Source organism: Lontra canadensis, unplaced genomic scaffold (genome assembly GCF_010015895.1).
Source record: "Lontra canadensis isolate GAN:19392208 unplaced genomic scaffold, GSC_riverotter_1.0 scaffold147, whole genome shotgun sequence".
Taxonomy (NCBI): domain Eukaryota; kingdom Metazoa; phylum Chordata; class Mammalia; order Carnivora; family Mustelidae; genus Lontra; species Lontra canadensis.
The window spans coordinates 569,223-590,944 of NW_022631141.1; the positions used below are offsets into that span (position 1 = coordinate 569,223).

Sequence of the window (21,722 nt, forward strand, 5' to 3'; positions counted from 1 at the left end):
GGCAGAGGCAGCGGACGTTCGCGGAGAGAGGCAGGGGCGTCCCCACAGGTGCTGCAGACGACGCGGGGCCCCGCAAGCCGCTGTGAGCCCGGGCGAGGGTGCCTCACGGCTGGGAGCTTTTGCCAAGGCCACTACCCAGCCCCGAGGGGCTCTCTCAGACGCGCGGTCTCCGCTGGGGAAGCCTAGAGCTTTAGTTCCAGATGTGGTGTCTGGAAATGTGGCTTTCAGGAAGGTGGTCAACCCTTTAGCCAAGTATTTTCACAAGCCGTGGAGGCCCAGGAATAGAATTTTAAGCCCTGGCCTGCGCCATCTCCTCGGAGCAAAGCCGGCTTCGGAGGACTCCGTTCCCGCGGGGTGTCCGCTCCACACATCTCACCCGGATCTGGAGTTCGAGTCAGAGACACCACGTGCTCGCGATGGTGAGATGAGGTCCCCGCGTCCTTTTCGGTTCAGAAGAGAGAGTTTAGTCCGTCATCTCGAAAGAACGCTAATTGCGGATTTAAGAAACTCGAAGGGGGCGTCCTGCTCACCCGGCCTTCAGAATTCTGCGTGTTTGCGGGGTGCTTTTGTCGGGACCTAAAACAGGCCCCAAACGTTTTGAGGAACGGCCGCGTCGTTACGTAAACGTGTAGCCTCCGCCCGGGGAAAGCCGCGCGCGGAAACACTCCAGTCACACGCGAAACACCGGCAGCGGCGGAAGGAACGTCACAGAGGAGGCGCGCGGGAACCCTCGCTCTGCGAAGGGACGCACCCGACCCCGGCTCGGCGCTCGGCAGCGGGGAGGAGCGCGGCTGGCGGCCGCGCCGGGGTCCGCGCCAGGGCCCGCGCCTGTGTTCCGCGAGCGCGCGCTGGGCCGCGGCGGGAGCCGGAGGAGACGCGGCCGTCGGCCGTCACCTGCCGCAACCGCAGCCGAGGGGCTTCGGCGTGAAGGATCCCCGGAAGACGTCGGCCTGCGGGGTGCGAGCCCTGGTTTCCGACCTCCGCGGCCCGGCCGGGCCGCCGGGGAGGCCGTCCGCCGTGACCCCGCGCGCCGGGGCCGGGCAGGCACAGGGGGTGAGCGCGGGACGGCTGCGTGCACCCCGCGAGCCCCGCGTGCCAGGGGGCCGTGAGCTCGGAGCAGCGCCCCGGAGCGCGCGCGAAGGACCCCGAGGGTCCCGGGGACAGCGCGCGGCCGAGCGAGCGAGCTGCGTGTCCGCGTGGTTCCCGGGCAAGCCGAGGCGGCGCTCGGCTCCCGGGTCCGCGCGCTTGGTGGGCGGGGCCCCCTGGGTGAGGGCGGGACCGTGGGGCATGGCGGGCGGGGCATCAGGGTGAGGGCGGGCCCTGGGCTGGGTGGGCGGGGCCCCCTGGGGAGGGCGGGACCCTGGGCTGGGTCCGTGGGGCATCTGGGCGGTGCAGGACCTCGGGCTGGGGTGGGTGAGTGCGGGGTGGGAGTGGGGCGGAGTGTGTGCAGGCGGGACTCTGGAGCGGGACGGGCGGGGCCACATGGGTTAAGGGCGGGGCCGGGGCCGGCTGGGCGGGGCCTGCGCTCACGCCGCCCGCCTGCAGGAGCGACTGCTGTGGCTGCTGACCTCTCGGCGGCTGCTGACCCCTCCATTCCTACCTCGTGGACCTTGCCGGAGTGAACTCTGGAGACTCAGTTTCGTTATCCACAGAACGGGGTTCATGATCCTTACATTTTAGCGTGTTTGGGGGTTAAAAGAAAGATGTATCTGAACCACCTACGTACCTAGCTCTGGTGGGTGACCATTACCATTGGTTCCTTCCCAGACTCAACTCCTCGCTGCCCAGGGTCCACTAGGTTCCCGGCACTGGGGCTGTGATGTAAAGTAGCCCTCAGGAAGTATGTCTGGTGCAGAGCAGGCCAGGTGAGTGGCAGCGGGGAGAGAGGCCCCTGCCCAGTTTCAAGATGCCAAGAGCGCTTCCCGGAGGAAGAGAAGCTGCAAAGGCCGTGGCGTTTAGATCAGAGGCAGGATGAGGGGGAGGAGTTGGGACCCTCCGGGAAGGTGAAGCTGAAAGAACCCCCAAGTTGTGCACTTTCACTGGCCGTACGTTTTTATCTTTAGAAGAGTCCTCTGGGGAGAGACCACATTGGTGCAGCTTACCCTCCTCGTTCACCGTCAGCAGCTCCACTGGCCAAATCAAGAATTCTTCTGGAGTGGTAAAAAGACTATTTGGAATTTTTCAGGTCCGGCCATGTACTCCTGAGTTCTCAGTAGTGACTGCAGACTCCAAGGGTGAGCTGGGCTTTAAAATAATCCCCTCTCTGAACCGAGCTTGGTTCCAGGGTGAATATTATTACTCAGATGGAAAAAAGTTAGAATTTTTATACCTATGTTACTCAATCGCCTCTGTGTACGTGGGTTTTGTCCCTCGCCTTCACGTGCCTTGCTGCTGGGAACCAGAAGCCAGGAGGCAACGAAGTGTTGTCTGCCTTGCATAAGACCGGCCCCTCCCTAAAGATGTCCTGGAGAAAAAGAGGAATAAGGTGGGGCTGGGCGGGGTGGACTGTTTAGGCCTGGGCTTGCAGCCTGGCCTGGGAGATGACGAGCCCTGAACAATTTGGTGGGGTGCTTCCTCTCCCTTTGTTTCCTATTAGATGGTATGTGAGTTGTGGGTTGGTTGGTTTTGTTTTCATTTCAGTGACTGGCCCTTGAATATTGCTTTTGAAACAGCAGGATTAGCTAATAGCCATGCTGTCATGCTCATTTAGACCCAGTGAACAGTGGTGTGATCTCAGCCTGCTGGTCTGTCAGCACGGCCCTGGCCTGGCCTGGGGAGGTTGACCGAGCAGGTTTGGGGATGAGCTGTTCGGTTCTTCCAGGTGGGGGACTTGTCCGCATCACCTCCCGTCCACCCCTCCCCCATGATTACAGAGGACACGATGCAGATCTGGAATGTAGCCCTGAGCTGCTCCCCATTTGTGGTGCGATCTGTGCCCTGAGGCTGAATTATAAAATGAGGGTTTGACTAAATGCTGGAAGTTTCCTTCATGCTCTGGGAGGGTGTGGGTCATCTGAGCAGTGAGTATCACATCCTGGCATTTAACGGCAGAGCCTGAAACTGTGAACCGATGACTTCTCCTCAAATACTCCTTCGCATCTATGTCCTTGCCGGCCCATGGGTCTTCTTGCCATTGGAAACTGATACCTTTTTTAAAAAAAGATTTTATTTATTTATTTATTTGAGAGAGAGAGAGTGCACAAGAGCGTGGGAGTGTGGGGGGAAGGGAGAGGGAGAGACTCTGGAGCAGACTCCCCACTGAGCTCGACATGGGGCTTGATCTCAGTACCCTGAGATCATAACCTAAGCTGAAACCAAGAATGGGACGCTGGGCCCTTAACCAACTGAGCCACCCAGAGGCCCCATTGTCACTGGAAATTGATTTCTAAAGATTTTGTTTATTTATTCGACAGGCAGAGATCACCAGCAGGCAGTGAGGCAGGCAGAGAGAGAGAGAGGAGGAAGCAGGCCTCTGGCTGAGCAGAGAGCCTGATGTGGGGCTCGATCCCAGGACCCCGGGATCATGACCTGAGCCGAAGGCAGAGGCTTTAACCCACTGAGCCACCCAGGCGCCCCTGGAAATTGATTTCTAAATGACATTGTTAATCTGGTCAAATTCACAGGATTCCGTACTTTCAGGAAGGAAGGTAATGTTGGAGACGGCAGAGTGTTTGACAATCGGGGTGAGCTGGGTAAGAATACATGAAAACTGGAGGCCAAAACAACAAAGCTAGATTCCGTGGAGACCTTCAGGGGAAAACAGTGAAGCCCTTTCATATTTTCATACAGACAGTCGTTTCTGCGATGCAGCTGCAGAGGTCAAACCTGGTGATGAAGGTTCTCAGAAAGTGACACCAATAATACAGTAAATTCTTGACTTTGGGGAATCACAAACTAAGAGAAAAGATACTTCATTTCATTATGTTTTTTCAAAATAAAATGCAAAAACTTATTTTCTATGAAATTTTGGTTCCCTATTAGAGTTCATTTTTGGATGGCTCCTTTTGGATTCTGGTATCTCCTGTAGTTGCTAATTTTCCATCTTATTTCAAAAAGGATTTAAGATACCTAACGTCCTTTGTTGAACAGCAGTATATTCTGAATTCTCCCCCAAAGGGATCCATGTCCTAATACCTTTCTCATGTTCCTCATCTCTAAGATCTATTTTGCCTACTAATTGACATTTTTTAAGTAGTAGCTTTCCCATATTAAGTAAAATAGTATATTATTTATTTTATAAATTATATATTTGAATTATACGTATAAATTTTGTACATATATGTGTGACTATTGGTTATAGACATGACAATTTTATGTATTTATTTATATATAAATATATATGTATATTTAAAAGTTTTATATACTCAGTTCTGAATAGTACCTTGAGTAGTTGCCATAATCATAGCTAAAAGTCAAAGGTGTCCAGGTACCTGCCTGGCTTAGCTGGTAGAGCAGGTGACTCTTAACCCCAGGGTTGTGAGTTTGGGCCGCAGGCTGGGCGTGGAGCCCACATTTAAAACAAAATTAAAAATAAATAAATAAAAATAAAAGTTAAGGTGTCTGTTTGACCACCCCCACCCTTCTCACTGACGGACACCATGGCTCTGGAAGCCCCAGGACAGGGGGGTATCAGAGGCTTGGTCAGGACGTGGAGGAGGAGTAGGGAGGGAGATGGTAAGATAGGATCCAGCAGGTGTGACTGACCTATCCAGTAGGAGTTCTGAGAAGGTCTTTCCAGGTCTGGGCAGTAGAAGGGAGTGGGGACATCCTGAATTCAGGCCTAGCCTGCATCAGTCCTGGTGTGGGAACCAGTTGGGGCCTGTGTCCCAGTGAGAACAGGGAAGGAGAAGACAGTGAGTACAGTTTCCAAATATTTATTTACTTAAAATTTTTTTTATTTATTTGACAGAGAGAGATCACAAGTAGGCAGAGAGGCAGGCAGAGAGGGGAAGCAGGCTCCCCGCTGAGCAGAGAACCTGATGCTGGACTCGATCCCAGGACCCTGAGATCGTGACCTGAGCCAAAGGCAGAGGCTTAACCCACTGAGCCACCCAGGTGCTCACTTTCAAATATTTAATTGGAGGGGTGCCTGTTGGGCTCAGGCAGTGGAGCAGGTGACTCTTGATCTCAGGATTGTGGGTTTGAGCCCCACGTTGTGTGTAGAGATTGCTTAAAAATAAAATCTTAAAATGTTTAATAATGATCAGTAATAGTGACACATTTGACACTTAGAGAATAGAAAGAATAAAACAAAAATTGCCTAATAACTTCATCTCCTTAAACCACAGTCATTGTTATGATTTTGTTTTTTAATTTTGTATACTTTTTGCTTTCCTATACATTTTTATCATTTCCTTTCCTTTACTGTTCTACAAAACCACGTTTCCATGCTGCACTATGATCAGAGTGATCTAGTGTCCGAATGAATTAGTTTTTTAATTTTATTACTAGACATTTAGATGGCTTTGGATGTTTTGTTTTTGTCTTTTTCAGATACCGTTTTTATGGACTTTTAAGGTGTATTGTTTTTTGGAGTGGGAGGAAAAAAATCATGTTATTAATTTGTTCACAGAACAAGGACCAACTGAAGACAGCATGCTAGGCCCAGAGAATGCGAGCCTTTGAGGAGGACCCTCTAGCTTTGGTTATTGCACGAGGGATCCTCAAGCCAGTCTGAGCCTCAGCCCTGCTCATCGGTGACTGCACCCCTGCAGGCCAGACGCTGGGCCAGCATCACACTTGTCCAGTCCCCAAGCAGCTGCAGCCTGCCTCCTTCACCAGTGCCCACAGCCACCGGCGTCAGGCGCTCTCTCTCCTGCATGTATGTAAATGACCACACTGTCCCTCCAGACGCCCGAACCAAAAACCTTGGGGCCAGTTTCTTTCTTTCGGCTCCAGCCCTGGCATTCTGCAGGCCTTAGCTCCCGTGTCATCTTCCCGTGGGCCTCCTTCCAGACCCCATGTTTAGTCTCAGCCCCCTTCCCTGATTTCCTCTCCTGCAGCCCATCTCCACCTGACCGGGAGCGCTCACGGACAGCCACTGCTTTCCTGGGCTCTGCTTGGGATCTCGCCTGGGAGCGAAGACTGGGCAGCTCTAGGCTCGAGCTCCAACTTCTGCACCAACAGTCCGCACCCCAAAGGCCAAGCGCCTGACGGGAGGTTCTGCAAGTGTGTTGGTGATACCCCTGGGGCCGAGGGCCGTGGACACTGGGGTGTCCTGCGGAGCCGGCGGGCCCACTGCGAGCTGGACCCCACGCTGACGTTAGGGCTGTAGGGGTCCATGCTGTGGCTTCTGGCCGCTGATGGACCCTGTGTCCAGGGACTCGGGTGCCTCTGGCCCTTCCCGGGCCCCAGTGTGCAGCTCCGTGAGCCCGTGGCCACCGGTGTCTTGGGCCGGGGGGCCGCGGCCACCTAGATGTGCTGTGGTGTTCCTGGGCCCTTCCTCCTGGGGACTGGCCCTGTCCTTTCGTCACTGGGGTCCAAGCTGGAAACCTGGCTCAGGTGCAGACGGGGACAGAGGACGGGGCTGTTCAGTGCGCGCAGCCTTTACGCCGTTTTCCACCCGGACCTCTTGCGAGGAGCTAGAGCCAGCGGCCCCCGGTCGGCTCCCCAGCTGCCGTGCCCCCACTCTCAGGGGGTCCGGCGTCCCTCGCTGCCCGCTGGTCTCGCCACTCAGGACAGTGGGTCCAGCCGCCGGCCTTCCCCGAGCCCGGCCCTCCCCGCTCCAGTCCTCCCGCCGGCCGTGCCCGTTCTGTCGTGACGCGGGGCCCCCACTCCCTCGGTGCTCCGGGAGCCGTTCTTAACCTCAGGGAGTGCGAGCGTCCCCTCGAGCCGGCCCCCGTGTCCCCCGTGTCCCCGTCCCAGCCCGCTCTTCCCGCGCCGCCGCGGGCCCCTGCGAGCGCGCAGCCTCCGCCTTCTTGGCAGGCGAAGCAAGCTTGTGAAAGCGGGTCTCGGCCTCCGCCAACCAGCGAACTGGCAGAAATCACTTCACAGCAGTGGAAAAGTACAAACGTTCTTTGACGCCGGAAAGTGGTGACTTGGCCAAATACGTGCTCACTGCGCCTGCGCAGCACGGCCCGCAGGGGCGTAGGGGGCGTCCTGCCTGCGGAATTCACTACGCCTGCGCAGAGCGACCTGCGGGGCTGGCCTCCGAGTTCGCTGCGCCTGCGCAGAGCTGCCTGCGGGAGTCCTACCTGCGGCGTTCGCCGCGCCTGCGCTCAGGCTGCTCAGACGAATCCTGCCTGTGGAGTTCACTGCGCCTGCGCTCAGACTGCGGCGACCCATGGCCATTAGGGCTGGGTCCTGAGGACAGTCAGTCCCACACGACGCGTGGACTGTGTTCCAAGGAAGTGTTTGAAACTCGGTTTAGCACCCAGATCCCTTTCCCCGTGGAAACAGTGTAGTAAGTGGAAGTCAAGTCAACGGGCTGCCCCCCACAGTCTGCTGAGCGCACGTGGCGCCGAAGCCGGGCCCGCGGTCCCCACCGGCGCCCAGTGCCACCTGCTCCGCACGCAGCCGCGGCCGTGACCTCCCTGCGGCGACCCTTGTCAGCCTAGGACGCGGTGCCGCACGCCCGCCTTGACCCCCAGCCCCGTGTCACAGCAAGTCTGCATCCTGTCCTGCAGGCACGGTCTCCCGCTCTGCTTTCCTGCGTGTCCACTGCGGCCCGCGCCGGGACCCGCTCTGGCCGGCGCTCTGCTCCAGGCCCCGGGCACCACCGGCCCTGCTGGTGCTTGGAGCCCCTGAGAACCCCCGGTCAGCCGAGGGTCCAGCCCCAGCAGCCGAAGCACCGAGCCCTGGCTCCTCCGTGCCGTCCCCACGGCCCACCCTGCAAGGCCGAGAGTCCGTGAGCCATGAAGACGGCAGATGCCCGGCCCGTGCTCCCCAGAGCCCCTCTGGACCGAAAAAGCTGCCTGATCAGAGAAAGCTCACTTCGCCTAAGTGCGTCTAGGATGCCGTCCATGCAAGGACCAGGTCGTACTCACGGTTCCTGAGCGGGGCCTGGACGCCACTGAAGGTGTGATCTGAGGTGATGCTTGAAAATCACCTGCCTAGCCTGGTGGGAAGGGGTCCTAGGGGAGAGGGCTCTGCAAGCGGAGAGGCCGGTGTGTGCAAAGGCATCGGAGCCTGGGAGGGTGAGGATGTTGGAAGGTTGCAAACAGTGTCCTCAGGTTTCAGGCCTGAGGGTTGCAGGTGGATGGAAAGGGGGAAACCAGCCCCAGAGGGCAGGGAAGCAGGAGAGGAGGCTGCTTTCTGTTAGCCACACCCTGCTGCTGATTTGTGTCCCTCCCTGAAGGCCTTGTAGTTCATGATTTTAAAAATAGCTTTTATGATCTCCTAGTGATAAAATCTGGGAAAATGTAAGCAAAACTAAAACTCAAATCTAAAAAAATTTGCAAACACACTTATTTCCATACACTTGCTTTTAGTATTTTAATATTAAATCAAGCAACACAAGAAAGTGGGCTATGACTTTTCTCCCTTGATTCTCTAGGTTTCTGTGTAACGTAAACAATTAGAGAATCAGGTTCATGTACCTTTCTAATTTAAAAAAAGAGTTTACATTTTGTTAATTAAAAAAAAAACAGAGGCCTACATGTTCAAGGTTGAAAGCTGATTTCCCCACTCACTTCATTTTCCTAGAGATTTATTGAACAGTAAATTAGTTCATTGCAAACCTTCCAGCAATGTTTTACTCTATTATAGATTACTTAAAAAAAAAAAAACAAACGAAAACAGAAATTTGAGTTTTCCCCTTTGAACAATGAGTGGTTTATTTTAAAGTAGGTGAAAGGTGACGTGAAGGAAAAAAAAAAATCCAGCTTCACAGATGTATGATTTAAAGTTTGCCAAGTACTTAGTGGAGGGTTACACTGACTTCAAATGGCTGGAAAGTGTAATGTAACATGAGAACAGGAAGGTCCTGTTTCTTTCTCAGCCTGCTCTCTGGTTCCTGCAAAACGTCACCATCAGAGCAGGGATTTTGAGAAATGGCATCCCCTGGTGGAGAAGCTAGTGAGCGGAAGCCGGGGGAAGTGCAGTGTGTGTGCTGCGTGAAGGCCACTGTATCTGCAGTCGGGGTGCTCTGTCCTCGACACAAGCGTTCTGATCGCGGGTGCGGGGGAGTCTGTCTATGCTCTACACGACTGTGTTGCTCAGCGAGAGTGGCGGTCCCAAGCCTGTGAGGGTGGACAGGGCGAGCATTTCTCACTGGGTTGAATGCTCATTGGTGTATTTTATGTACCTTAACAAAAGTCCGACTAAGTAAGAGTCAATGATAGAAAACTCAATACCCCGCTTTAGTGGTCAGCTATCAGCCAAGCCCCTCGATCCTTTCCCTTTATGTGTTGGGGCTTGAAAATCTCAGCAGGGAGAGGGCCTTAGGTTCCAAGTCTTTGCTGGCAGCATTCCGATCAGACGCTGTGTTTCCTGAGATAGGGTTCGTAGCTGGAGATCAGGAGTGCAAGAGCACCTTGTCCCCAAACAGACCGGACTAGGGCCCTCGCTGCTGACAGAGTCTGAAGACAGAGAGACCTGAAAGGGGTCTATCTCAGTGAGGCCGAGACGGAAAGATGGTGGGCTGGCATCTCCAAATCATGCAAAGACATCCGGGTTAGATGATGACAGTGTGGGTAGTGGTCGGCGGGTCCCTGAGGGCGGGTAGCGAAGGTCAGGTCGCTGGTGGTCGTGCTGGCGTCAGGACAGTCTCCGCTGCTTGCAGGGTGGTCTGTGTGCTTGCCACGGGGCGCCTGGCATGCCCCACCCCACCCCTCCCGTCTTGTGCCCGAGTGAAGCGAGAACTTAATTAGGAGGTATACACTGAGGTCATAATGGAGGCAGTTGAAGTCCCGGTTCAGGCTCAGAATGTTGTGGGGAAGGAAGCAGGATCAACTGCCCCAAAACCTGCTTCTCTGGCATCAGCATTTTCGCGAGCTGATCATTTTGAGAAATAGCAGATGCAGAAGTTAGTCTCTGACGAGGGACATTGACATTTATAAAGGAAATCTCCATCCACTCCAGGAAGCCAAAGGGGGACTCCGTCACAGGAGTGTCTAAGGTATCTAAGGAGGAGGACCGATGTCCCCCGCAGCCCCACACACACCTTCTCCATCTGTTCTGAAGATGGTGTTTTGGCCAGTGGCTCAGGCCGCCTAAGGGACTTACTTACTTCCCCTGGGTATCTGTCTTCCTGGATGCACCAAGTGTTCATGTCAGTAAACTTTGTGCTTTTCTCATTAATCTGTTTTTTATTACAGGAGGTGTCAGCCGAGAACTCAGAAGAGTGGAGGGAAAGCTATTTGTCCTTTTCCACAAGGAGGGGAGGAGGCACCTGCTCCCCCATCTGCGCTCATCTCATGGGGCGGAAGTGAGCCTTGACCAGAGCCTCTGCCTGGGGCCGTGTGCGCCTCTTCTCCTGGCTGAGGGACATGGCTTCCTATGGAATGCGATTTCAGGACTGGGAACCTACCTGAGGTTCCTGGAATACCTGGTTCCCCCACCTGCTGGCTGCCTGGGGGTGGGAGCCCCAGAGGTAAATCTTCATTCCTTCTGCTTAAATGCACACACACCCAACAGGATCCTAACATTGTTTGCTTTTGTAAGTAATTTACACCATCATGAGAGTGAGGCTCTGATTTACTGTGAGCACAGATTTAAAGGAAAAGTGGGAGATGAAGGGGCATGACGGTGTTTAGATTTTGGCAGGAGAGGGAGAGGGGACTGGCCGGTTTGGAAGCAGTGATAATAGTAAGTAGATGCCCGGTGGGGAGGAAGAAGGCAGGTGACCGTGTTCCAGACGACGGTAAGTGCAATTTTGGCTGAGGCCAGGCCGCCTGCAAATGCTTCCTTTCCACGTAAGACAATGCGTTTAGAGTATCTTCTGGAGAAAGAATGATAATTCGATTTTCAAAAATTTTAGAGAGGAAAATAAAAACCAATATTAGAAAAATATAGGCCACTTTTCCTAATAATTCTGTTGTCAAGGCAGAATTAGACTTCATTTTTCTAGCAAGAGGTAATTATAAAGGAGCTGTGTCTAAAAATGTGATTTTTCTTCTGAACCATTTTTGGCCTCAAATACATTTTGGAAATGTGATTTACAACCACCTTTTCTGGTGATCAGGATGCCAGCCATGTGACTTTAAGCAGTGCGTTAAAAAGATAAGTACCGATTACAAAAAAAGGGCAAAAAGGATAGATGTACATTTGTTTAAAGCCAGGGTTGGTGGAGTACAGCTTGCAGGTCAGATCCAGTCCTCCCTCTGTCTCTGTATGGCCAGTGAGTTAAAAATGGTTCACACTTCAAATGGTTGAAAAAAATAAAAATAGCTAACATTTTATGATATGTAAGAAGTGTATTAAATTGAAATTTAGTAACTTAGCTTTGCTCGTTTGTTTATAAGTACGAGTTTCTGGCTGCTGGCAAGCTAGAATGGCCAATCAAAGAGTTGCAGCAGAACATTTGGTCCATGGAGCCTAAAATAGGTACTATTTGGTCCTTTACAGAAAATGTGTACCAGCCTCTAGTGTACAGTATTTGTTCCCAAAGTGTGTTCCGTGGAACCATCTCCTCAGCTACTCTGCATCCTTTTCGGATGAGGTGAGTCTGGCAGAGTCTGCATGCCACAATTCACATTCTGTCGTCATGGTCTGCACTGGCGTTTTAAAGGACCTGAGGAGTCCTGCAGTGAGTAGCCAGTTTCCAAAGTGTATTTGACTTCAGCACAGTCTCCACTCCCTTTTCGCCTGTGACCCACCACTGGACTAAGAGAAACTCCCGCAGGAGCTAGACCTTTGTCAGGTGGGAGGTGTTTTCCAGCAGGGTTGCAGCCCGTCCTCGGGCTGGATGTGCTCCGGCAGTCCCCATACCCCTTCGAAGGCGTGTGGAGATGGTCTTGTCCAGTCACCTCACTTTCCGGATCGGGAGCTGGGGGTGGGTCATGGTCCCTCACTTGCCGTCTCTCCTGCTGGGAAGGCTCCCGTCCAGTGGTTTTGCTTCCTCCGGACATTGGCCCAGATGTCGCCTTCCCTCTGGGGCCTTCCCGGCTACCCGGACAGGAACTCGAGCCTGTCTTCTCTCTTCCCGGCACTGTCCAGCCACGTCTGAGCTGCTTCTGTCCGCACTGCCGTAGGCTAACACTCCCCACGCTGTCGGCCTCATCGGGACGCCAGCCTTCTGGGGGCTTGTGGGCTGTCGTGTGACGGCCCAGACGAGCGCGAGGCCTGTCCGCACTGCATCTAGTAGGGATGTTGTGCTGGTCGCCTCTGTGCTTTGGCGGGAAAGCAGGTGAGAATGGGCATTCTGGGTGTTCGGGGGCAGACCCCAAGGCTGGCACTGAGCAGGGGCTGTAGTTCGCGCTGGTGTCAGCTGGAGCCCAGCGACAGACACGAAGCTTGGGTGTATTTTATCATCGTTGTACGATCCGGAGGCCCAGGGTGACAGGGCAAGGCCCCAGCCGCCAGGGACCTGAGCCCCTCTGACCCCGCTGCACTGGCGTCCCGAGAGCATGGTTCCTGCCCCAGCCTCTGCTGGCTGCGGGGGTCCCGGGCCAGACCTCTCTGTTGCCAGCGGGAGGACAGGGCAGTCTTCCCTGAAGTCTTCTCTTTCCCTGGCTTCTCTCTCCCCAGCTCGGAATCGTCGTGTCTGCGATGGGCCCACCCAGTGAATACTTTCCAGGAGCACGCGTTTCAGGCAGGTCACTAGTGGTGTCTGACACAGGGGCTGTGTGACTCTGGGCTGATAACGGAGGTGATCTGGACAAGTCCACCGGTCCCTGAGGGACGTGGTGACAAAGTGCCCGGGGCAGAATGGCTCACCGCCAGGGGACCACTCTGTCTGTGGCCTAGGAGGGCAGCGTGAGCATGGCATGGGTCCCTGTGCTGGGGGCCGTGAGCGAGACACCCCACACTGTCTTCCAGCATCTGAGGGGTGCTGCTCAGGGGAGGGGAACATTCCCTCCAGCCTCAGGGGCCCCGGCTGGATGTGTGACAGACGGGAAGCTGCTAAAGGTGCGGAGTGTAAGTCGTGCGGGACACGGGAGTCTGTGGGGAAATGAAGGCCCAAGGATGCCGTTAGACGTGTCTGATGAGGCAGAGAGATAGCAGAGGCCGGGGGTGAGCTCCGGGGCACTCAGCGAGGCCTGGTAGCCCTGTGTCCTGGGAGATGAGGCGCCTCCTTCCCCCCAGTCTGGCGAGGGCTCCTCTCCCAGCACAGCCCTGTGAGCTGCTGTGCAGGAGGCGGGTGCACTGGACACGTGGGCTCTGTGACCTTCCTGCCCCTGCTGTTCCAGCCCCTTCTCCTTCTGAGGCGCGCTCTGCCCGGGGGCTGCGGGGCTCGCCATCCCAGGCTGGCAAGCTCATCGCAGCTGTTTGCCTTGTCTCTGCGTCCCTGCATTGAGGGCCCGCTGCAGTCCTTGCCTTCCTTACCCCTGCGGGAGCCCCGTGTCCACAGTGGCTCACATTCCAAGGTTCGGCGCGCTGTGTCGGGTCCCTGTGACACGAAGGATCTCGGGCTTGTGGGGCGGCACAGCCTGTGCTGCCGGAACACGGATCGTTGTGCCCAGAGGCAAGTGTAAGGCTCTGTACACACTGTAGGGCTCTTTCTGGAAGTTCAGGTATGGAAAGGGAGTGCTTTTTCTGCCTTCTTTGTGCTTGTTTTTACGTAATGTCACACGGTCAGTGGCATTTAGTTCCAGAACAGGTGGAGCCTCAGGGTTAAACCAGGGAGCACTAGTCTTGGACTTGAGAACTCGCGCACCTATCTGTGCCTTGGGAGGGAGTGTTGGAAAATCAGCGCAGTTGTCCGTGACGGGCAGGGGCCTTGGGGTCAGACGCCGGGCTGGGTGCCGCCCCAAACCGGTCCGGCTGTGGGATGGCCCCAAAGCCAGGCTGGCCGGTCGGAGGAGCAGCGCCCCCGGCTGTCCTATCCTCCCTTAGAGAACATGGAATTTGGAACCACTGACGCGGCAAGGGGTCACTGAAGCTGAGCCTTGTTCGCCCCTTTGGTCCTGTCCACTGTCATGCGCGCCTTACCGTGGTTTGTCTGCGCAAATGCGGCTCACTTTCTGCAGCCCCAGGAACCTCACTCAGTGCTGGGGACCGAGGAGATGACACCCACGTACAGAGGGCGGTGTGGGGCCGTGAGTGCTCTCAGTGTGCCGGGTGCCCTCCAGGTACAACGATGTGGGGCTCTGAGTCCTGGGGGGCTCACGGGCAGCCCAGGCTCCCACGGAAAGCTGGCATTGACTCTGACCTGCACGTTCCCCTCACCATCTGTTCTTTGCCTTGAAAAATCTGTGGCCCCAGACCGGGGGAACACAAAGCAGAATGGAAGCCAACGTGACCAGATTTTGTAGTGAAAATCCATACTGAAGGCTCGACGTTTTCTGTATCTGGAGCGGTGAAATATTTTTTTTTAAAGATTTTACTAAAAAAAAAAACGTTATTTATTTATTTGACAGAGAGATCACAAGCAGGGGGAGTGGGAGAGGGAGAAGCAGGTTTCCCCACTAAGCAGAGAGCCCAAGTGGGGCTCGATTGTAGGACCCTGAGGTCACGACTTGAGCTGAAGGCAGAGGCTCAACCCACTGAGCCACCCAGGCGCCCCTGGAGCCGTGAAATTAAGAAGAAAAGTCATGCAGGTATTTCTCTCTCTCCTTTCTAGTTTTTATTTAAATTCCAGTTAGTTCGCACACACTCTGCTGTTGGTTTCAGGAGGGGGGTTAGTGACCGAGCCCTTCCCGGAGGTGCAGGCCCTCGTCACCGCCCCTGACAGGGCTTGGCCTCAGTAGCACGTGCATTTAAAACTGCTTCTCGCTACGTTTCGGCCTCGCCAAGCCACTTACCGTGATGCCGCCTGGGGGGGGGTGTGTTCTTAGTCAAACAGAAGTAGCCTCTTTCCTTCTAGACCTGTGACACTGGGGAAAGGGAGGACAAGAAGCATCCGTGGATTTTTTCTCCACTGGCCGGGTCCCCCCAAGGATGCTTTGCTGCGTGGGGCGTCTGTCAGTTTACATGCCATTGTGGCTACCTGCTCCATTTGACGACATGTCCCTTCTAGTCGAATGTCTCCATCATTTAAACATTCTCTACATACTGAGGATAAAAGTGTACATCATCATGTCAGGAGTGTCTTCCAACCTTTTTAACTGTTGTGTCTTTACTACTTGAACTTTAATGAGTGCATATATATAGATCATAAAACATGATCGATAGATTATACTCAGATAAGTAATTATAATCCCGTATAAGACGTTTTCATATTCGATGCAAAAACTAGATTGTTGTGGCCACTACGTAGAAGTGGGACAGACCTTCCCCCTCCCCCCAGGCTTGGTTTGGGGGTAAGACAGATGATGTCATGCCCACATGAGGAGGGTACGAGAAGGCTTATTATTCACACAGTGAAGCTTTCTGGGGGTGAGGGAGTGACTCCCGAGCAGATTGAGGGAGAGGAGACTGACTGCCTTCCTTGTGGTCAGGGCTGAGGAGTCCATGTCAGCCAGGCTTGTGTGACGCGAGCTTCCCTTTGGTGCCAAAGGAAGAAAAACCCAGCATTTCTCATCAGCTTGCCCAGACATGGGGCAGCACAGGGAAGTGGTGGCCTTGAGACTTGTCACCTGTCTCACATCAGTAATGGTGTCAAACTCTTTATTACGAGAATAAAAGACTTAAACACTTCTATATTTATTAATAATAAAGTGTTTGATTTGTCGCTTATTACTTTTTCCCCATGATGTTCAGTAAGATAAGGAAAAACATTTAAGTGTGTCAAAAATTACCATAAGGTCTTAGAAAGTTTAAGAATGGAAGAAAGGCAGAGTTCTTGAGGTAGCATAAAGTAGCTAATATGTATGGTGCAAAAGGAACTTTTTTTAAAAGATTTTATTTATTTATTTGACAAAGAGAGAGCACACAAGTAGGGGGAGCAGCAGGCAGAGGGAGAGGGAGAAGCAGGCTCCCCGCTGAGCAGGGAGCCGCAAAAGGAACTTTCAAGCTGGCTCATTCAGAGGGTGCTTTACCCAACATACAATATAATCTTCTCTCCATTAAAACATAATTTTCACTTCTTAAAAAAAATGAACAAGTTGCTCAGTGTATTATCTTTATTTTGGGCTTCCAAATTTGAGACATCTGAGCTAAATCAATTGCAGAGGGCTGTACCATCGCTGTGCGGTTTGGGGCTTGTCTGCCCCCGTTAGAAGGTAAGGCTCACTAGGGCTGAGACTGTTATCAACCCTTCACTGTTTGCTGTTGAATAGTCCTGGCACATGGTAGACACATTGAAAATATCAGAGGGTGGATGGATGGATGGACAGATGGACGGATGGACAGATGGATGGACGGATGGATGGATAGGGTGGATGGGTAGGTCGGTGAATGGATGGGGTGGATGGATGGATGAGAGGATCGGTAGATGGGAGGATGGGAGGATGGGTGGATGGGTGGGTGGATGGGAGGATGGGTGGATGGAAGCATGCATGGGTGGGTGGGTGGATGGATGGGTGGATGGATGGAGATGGTGGGTGGGTGGGTGGACGGTAGGTCCACGTGAGTTGCCACCGGACAGCAGTGTTGCAGGTCTGTGCTGCAAGTCTGTACAGCTGCAAAAGCTCTGGAGCCGGGTGGCGGTTAAGGCAGGATCTTACCAACCCCGTGTGCCTGAACCCTGGTGACCAGCCCCTCAAGGCTGCCCCTTGATGCCCACCGACCTTCTAAAATGCCAGGGGTTAATGAATCATGAAATGTTCTCTTTGTAAGGACTCTTAGATATGACCTGTTCTCTTCCAGTTCCCCAAGTTTTCAGTCCAAATAGGGGACAGCAAAGCCTTCAGGCCTCAGCAATTGATTTGGCTCAGATGTCTGAAACTCGGGAGCCCAAAGTGGAGAAAATACACTGAGCTACTTCTTCATTTTAAAAAAAGAGCACTCTAACGTCCCGTAGCAGAGACCTTACACCTGCACCATGGCTGTGGCCGGCTTCCGGGACTGCGCCCGCTGACCCAGAAGCCCCAGCCGGGTCACGTCCACCCTTCACTCCCGGAGGAGTTTTCCGCAGACCCGCTGTTCTGCCGTGCTGACCCGTAGCCTGATCTCTTTCTCCTTTTGGCCTCAGCCCCACTTACCTGGTTTTTTTCTTATTGTAAATGACAGCATTTTAAAAAATCTGAACTTTCTAGCTGCAAATTGCATTCAGGCCCCTGTGGAAGCCAGAACGTTTCATTTTGTTAATCCTCACATTTCTGAGCACCAAGGGCCTCCCCCACCCTGCTGGGTCCCGCACGGGCCCTCGAGTCCCATGCATGTTAGTAGTGACTGAAAACGCACCTTTCTGTGTCCAGGTAAGTAAGTCCCCTCTAGTCGTCCTTCTCTCACTCACTCCTTCCATGTTCACTCCATGTGTGTTACAGAGACCCAGGCTCCTTATTTGTCTCTATTTTGTCTCTAATTTGTCAAATTATTGGAATTTGAAATGCAATCAGGCAAAGTACATGAAATCAACAAGATGCGTAGGTTGCACCGTGGTGGTCCCTGTAGCAAATATAAGTGCCAGGGTTTCTGGTGAGACACAGTTGAAAGATTTTTCTGCAATATAGATTAGTGCCGGCCTGGGCCTTTATCTACAAACTCAGGGTGCTGACGCCCACGTCCCGGGCCGGCGGGAACGTTCACGTGCGTGTATGGGTGTGGTCAGGTACGGTTCCCAGCCCGCCGCAAGCGTTCAGTAGACGCCACCTCCTGCCCCGCTCTCTGGAACAGAGGGAGAGGCGGAGGGCGGTGAGGACACAGCAGGAGCAGCTGACCCTGAGCGTTGGCTGGGGGCACGTGGACAGGGAGGTGCATCTGCTGGGTCCCCTGGGGAGCAGGCAGAGCTGGCAATCCAAGGGGCTTGTCGGGAAGGAATGTCGGTGGGATGTAGAAGGGACCAGGGAGCAGTCCTGGGCTGCGGAGTCTCAGACTGCCCTGAGGACGGGGCACGGTGTGCTGGCTCGAGGTGGCCAGGTGCAGCCGTCCTGCACTGGGTGGAAAGATCCAGGCTTTCGGCCTCAAGCTCCTGGTCGCTGTGCGGCAGGATTCAGGCAGATGTGAAGGGACGTACACTGCCGCATCCGTTTCCTTTGGAGACTTGTGGAGTGCCCTGGGCCCAGGCACTGTGTCCCAGCCCCCCCCCCCCCCGGCCGCCCGCTCCCAGCCGAGCTGGAGGCTGTGGTCTGAGCCGGCACTGGTGACCCTGGGGAGCAGCCGTGGCCAAGATTTGGATGCTGAGCAGCCCAGGGCAACCGTGCACTTGGCGCTGGCTGACTCTGGTCCATGTGATAGTGACAGCCGGTCACTGTGGCTTCCCACTGGGCCTTGTGCTCAGGGCAGGCACACTGGGATGGCCTCTGAGGCCCTGCCCTGGCCTCTGGGGACATTGGGCAATGTGTGCAGCCACGTCGGGTGTGTCTGGGCTGGGCGAGCATGGAGTGGCGGCTCTCCCTGGGTGGAGGTCTGGAGGCAGCCCCACCACATGGGCGTCCAGAAGCCTGGCTCCAGCCGCCCCACCTCAGACCATGAGGGCCCAGCTCACGTTCCCGCTCCCAGGGCCTTGTCATCCGTCGGACTCAGGATGCTCACCTTGCCGGCGGTGGGGAGTGCACAGTGACGTCAGTGTGGACTTGTTTCCCGTTGTTCTTCGCCCCGTACTGTCAGCTCCAAACACGGTCATCACATCGACTGGCAAAGGGCTTTGTCTCGTGGAGGGACTCACACCCTCACCCAGGGCGGCATGGGTTTGGAGACGCTCAGTTCCAGATGCGTTTAGGGGGTGAACGAAACCCTAGTTGAGTTATAGTGTCGTATTTGATGTGATTGTCCCACGTTCCGTCAGTGTTTTCTGTGCGCTGTCTGACAACATTTGTCCTACCCCGTGGCATACCTCATTTCCTGAGGGGACACAGGTGACGGAAAGCATGGTCAGCTCTTGAACAAACAGGTTGCTACTGTGTGGGCCTGCTTCGTGGCGGCTTTGTCCGGCAGACCCCAGACGGAGCTGTCAGTGCATTTTCTCTTTCTTGTGATTGTTGTACTGCGTGTCCTTGGCTGACTTTGTTGTGAGGGGACAGCGGGCCAAGGTTCCATCGGCCATCCCTGCGGCTTCTGGTCCCCAGTGGGCTTGCAGAGTTAAGTTTTGGGGGCGTCAGCTCTAGATTTTTGACTGGGGCTGGTATCTGTCACCCCCCCCCACTGTTCGAGTGTCACCTATAAAATGTTAGCGCCTTTTCGTGACCTTTCACTCCTGCTCACCCTGCTTCTCTCGCGCCCAGCCTCGCTCCCGTAGCCCGGGCTGCACGAGGCCCCGCCTTCACCCCCTCCATGTCCTATCACCCTGGCCCAGCTCCCACACTGGCCGGCAGCTGGCCATCCTGCTGCAGATCCAGCCCAGACACCCGATGCCCTCGGCGGGGCCACCATCTGGACCCCCACTTGCTCCTGTGCCCTCAGCGTGGCCTCTCCCACCTGTCTGCCCCCCACTCGCAACATCCACTCACTGGGGCCAGGACGTTGTCTCGTTCACAGCACAGCAGTCCTCTCTAGCAGCAGCTGCCTTCTGGAAGCCAAGGTCCGGGGCTACGGCGTCCTCTGGTCAGCAGAGCTGCCGTGTCTGGTGGGGAGCGTGGTTCAAGCCAGGCGGGGATGGATGCTCGCCCCCGCCTTGGGTGTCCTGCCTCTCACCGCCTCCCCATGCTGTACAGCCTTCTTCTCGAGCAAGGCTGGTGTTGAGAGCAGTGAGAGGGGTTCCCCTGGGACCAGAACGTACACGGCTCTGGCTGGGCGCATACTGCCATCTTGGATCCGGTTCTCAGAACAAGAAAGCCCTCACACACGACGTATAATGCCCTAAGCCATCAAGAAGAGCTCCTACCAGACTACCCGTAACGAGAGTAGTTACGTCCCAGGTTCTGAGCCGTGTCCAAAACAAAGTCTTCAAGATGGTGTTTCTTTGGTGTCTCCTGCAGGGAGTCCTGGCCGACTCCGTGGGCAGAGTGTGCGACACTTGATTTCAGGGTTGTGAGTTCAAGCCCCACGGTGGGTGTAGAGATGACTTATGGTAACCAAACCAAAAGAAAACACCAAAGCAAAAGCTTTCAAAAAGGAATTAAAGAAATTAAAGGGAGCTTTGTGCACCTGGATGTGCTTAAAAACTTAAAAAAAGACATTAAAGAATTAAATTGCAGTGTAATGCAGGTACGGGGGATGCTACCAGAGGGTTAGGGTCATTCTCCATTAAGTGCCCAGCACAGGACTACCCTGCAGCCCACCTGTCGTCACAGCCATCAGGACAAGGCTAAACTGGACGCCAGGAGACACCACAGACATGGCTACACTGTCAGGAGCTGTTTGAAAATCTGAGACATTGTGAAAAGTTATCATTCAAAACAAGAAAACACCTAAAATTCCCTGAACTCTTTTGACCTTTTGTAACAACTACATCACATACTTTCACATTTACGAGGGAATTGTGCTCTGAATTGACTGAAATATTTTAGTCCCTTTTTTGGAATTTCATGGTCTTTGTGGCTTTATTGAACAAAAGGAAAGAAAAGTGGAAATACCAGGTAGCTATAAATTACGCTTGTTTTTTTTACTAAAACAAAAACAAAAACAAAAACAAAAATCCCACAAAAAACCCCCCCAGCAAACCTGAGCCTTCGTGCCCCGTTTCGCTCCCTTGCCACTAGGCGGTGCCAACAGCTCCAGCGAAGGAGGTTCTCTGTCGAATGTCAGACCTTGCCGGGAGGCCCAGGCAGCCCACGGAGAAACCCATGTATGTGTTTATTTTTGAAAAATCATCTGACACTGGTTTGATTTAGGAAGACGACATGTAAAGGTCTGTTTTTGCTCTAATGGGAAAACACCTAAACATCCAGTTTGTTACTAATGTTCCGTCCAGAAAAGTAACGTGAAGAAGGAATGCACACCAGAAAATCACCCCGTCTCTCAAACGTAGTAAAGTCACCTGGGGCGTGTTCTTGACCCCAGCGACATGCTTCCTGACATTTCCCCTGAGGAAAATATCGGACAGGTGAACAGACGTGAACGGACGCTGTGTTCACAATACCGAGGACGACTGTGTGACAGTAAATGCTCACCCAAGATGATGGGCTCCAGATAACGCCTTTGTTCACTGGCACTGTTTTCTGGTTGCCGGGTCTCGAGAAACAAACGTGAGCTCTGCCTGCCTCTCTGTCTCCACAGGAGCAAGTCTGAGTGGTGACCCCACAGACCAGCGGGCGGGGCACGTGGAAGAGTGTCCAGCGCGTAACTAGGACTCACAAGACACGGGCTGTGGGAATCATCATCCTGGCTATCTGTACCTTCGGACTCTATGAGTGTGCACGGGTTCCTGTTATCATCTGAAAAGATAATGAACTTCTGTTGGTTGGTTTTTGGAAAGCTCAGGTTGGGGGGAGGGAATTGGATTTATTACCATCAATAAAATTAGTAAGTCAGTTCTCATTTCCCGGAGAGCTAAGTGGTCGTGTCTTTTTCATGTCTAATTTTCTAGCTATTCTGAACAAGAATTTACTTACCAACTGTGGATTCTTTCCAGCATGTGGTTCATTAGTGTGACTTCAGGCTGAAACTTAAAAATTAAACATATTTGATGTGTGGGATAGAGCAAGAGTCAAAGTACATTGTTGCAGTAGAAAGAAGCCATTAAAATCCTGGGGACAGTGCAC

General features: G+C 53.9%; 1 long non-coding RNA gene across 1 annotated transcript; it reads left to right on the plus strand.

Annotated features, from left to right (window-relative positions):
* Positions 1-7,359: 7,359 nt before the first annotated feature.
* Positions 7,360-11,587, plus strand: LOC116859078. Its single transcript, XR_004381082.1, has 3 exons — positions 7,360-8,029; positions 10,257-10,531; positions 11,506-11,587. It is a non-coding gene; the product is annotated as an uncharacterized LOC116859078 (long non-coding RNA).
* The last annotated feature ends 10,135 nt before the right edge of the window (positions 11,588-21,722 follow it).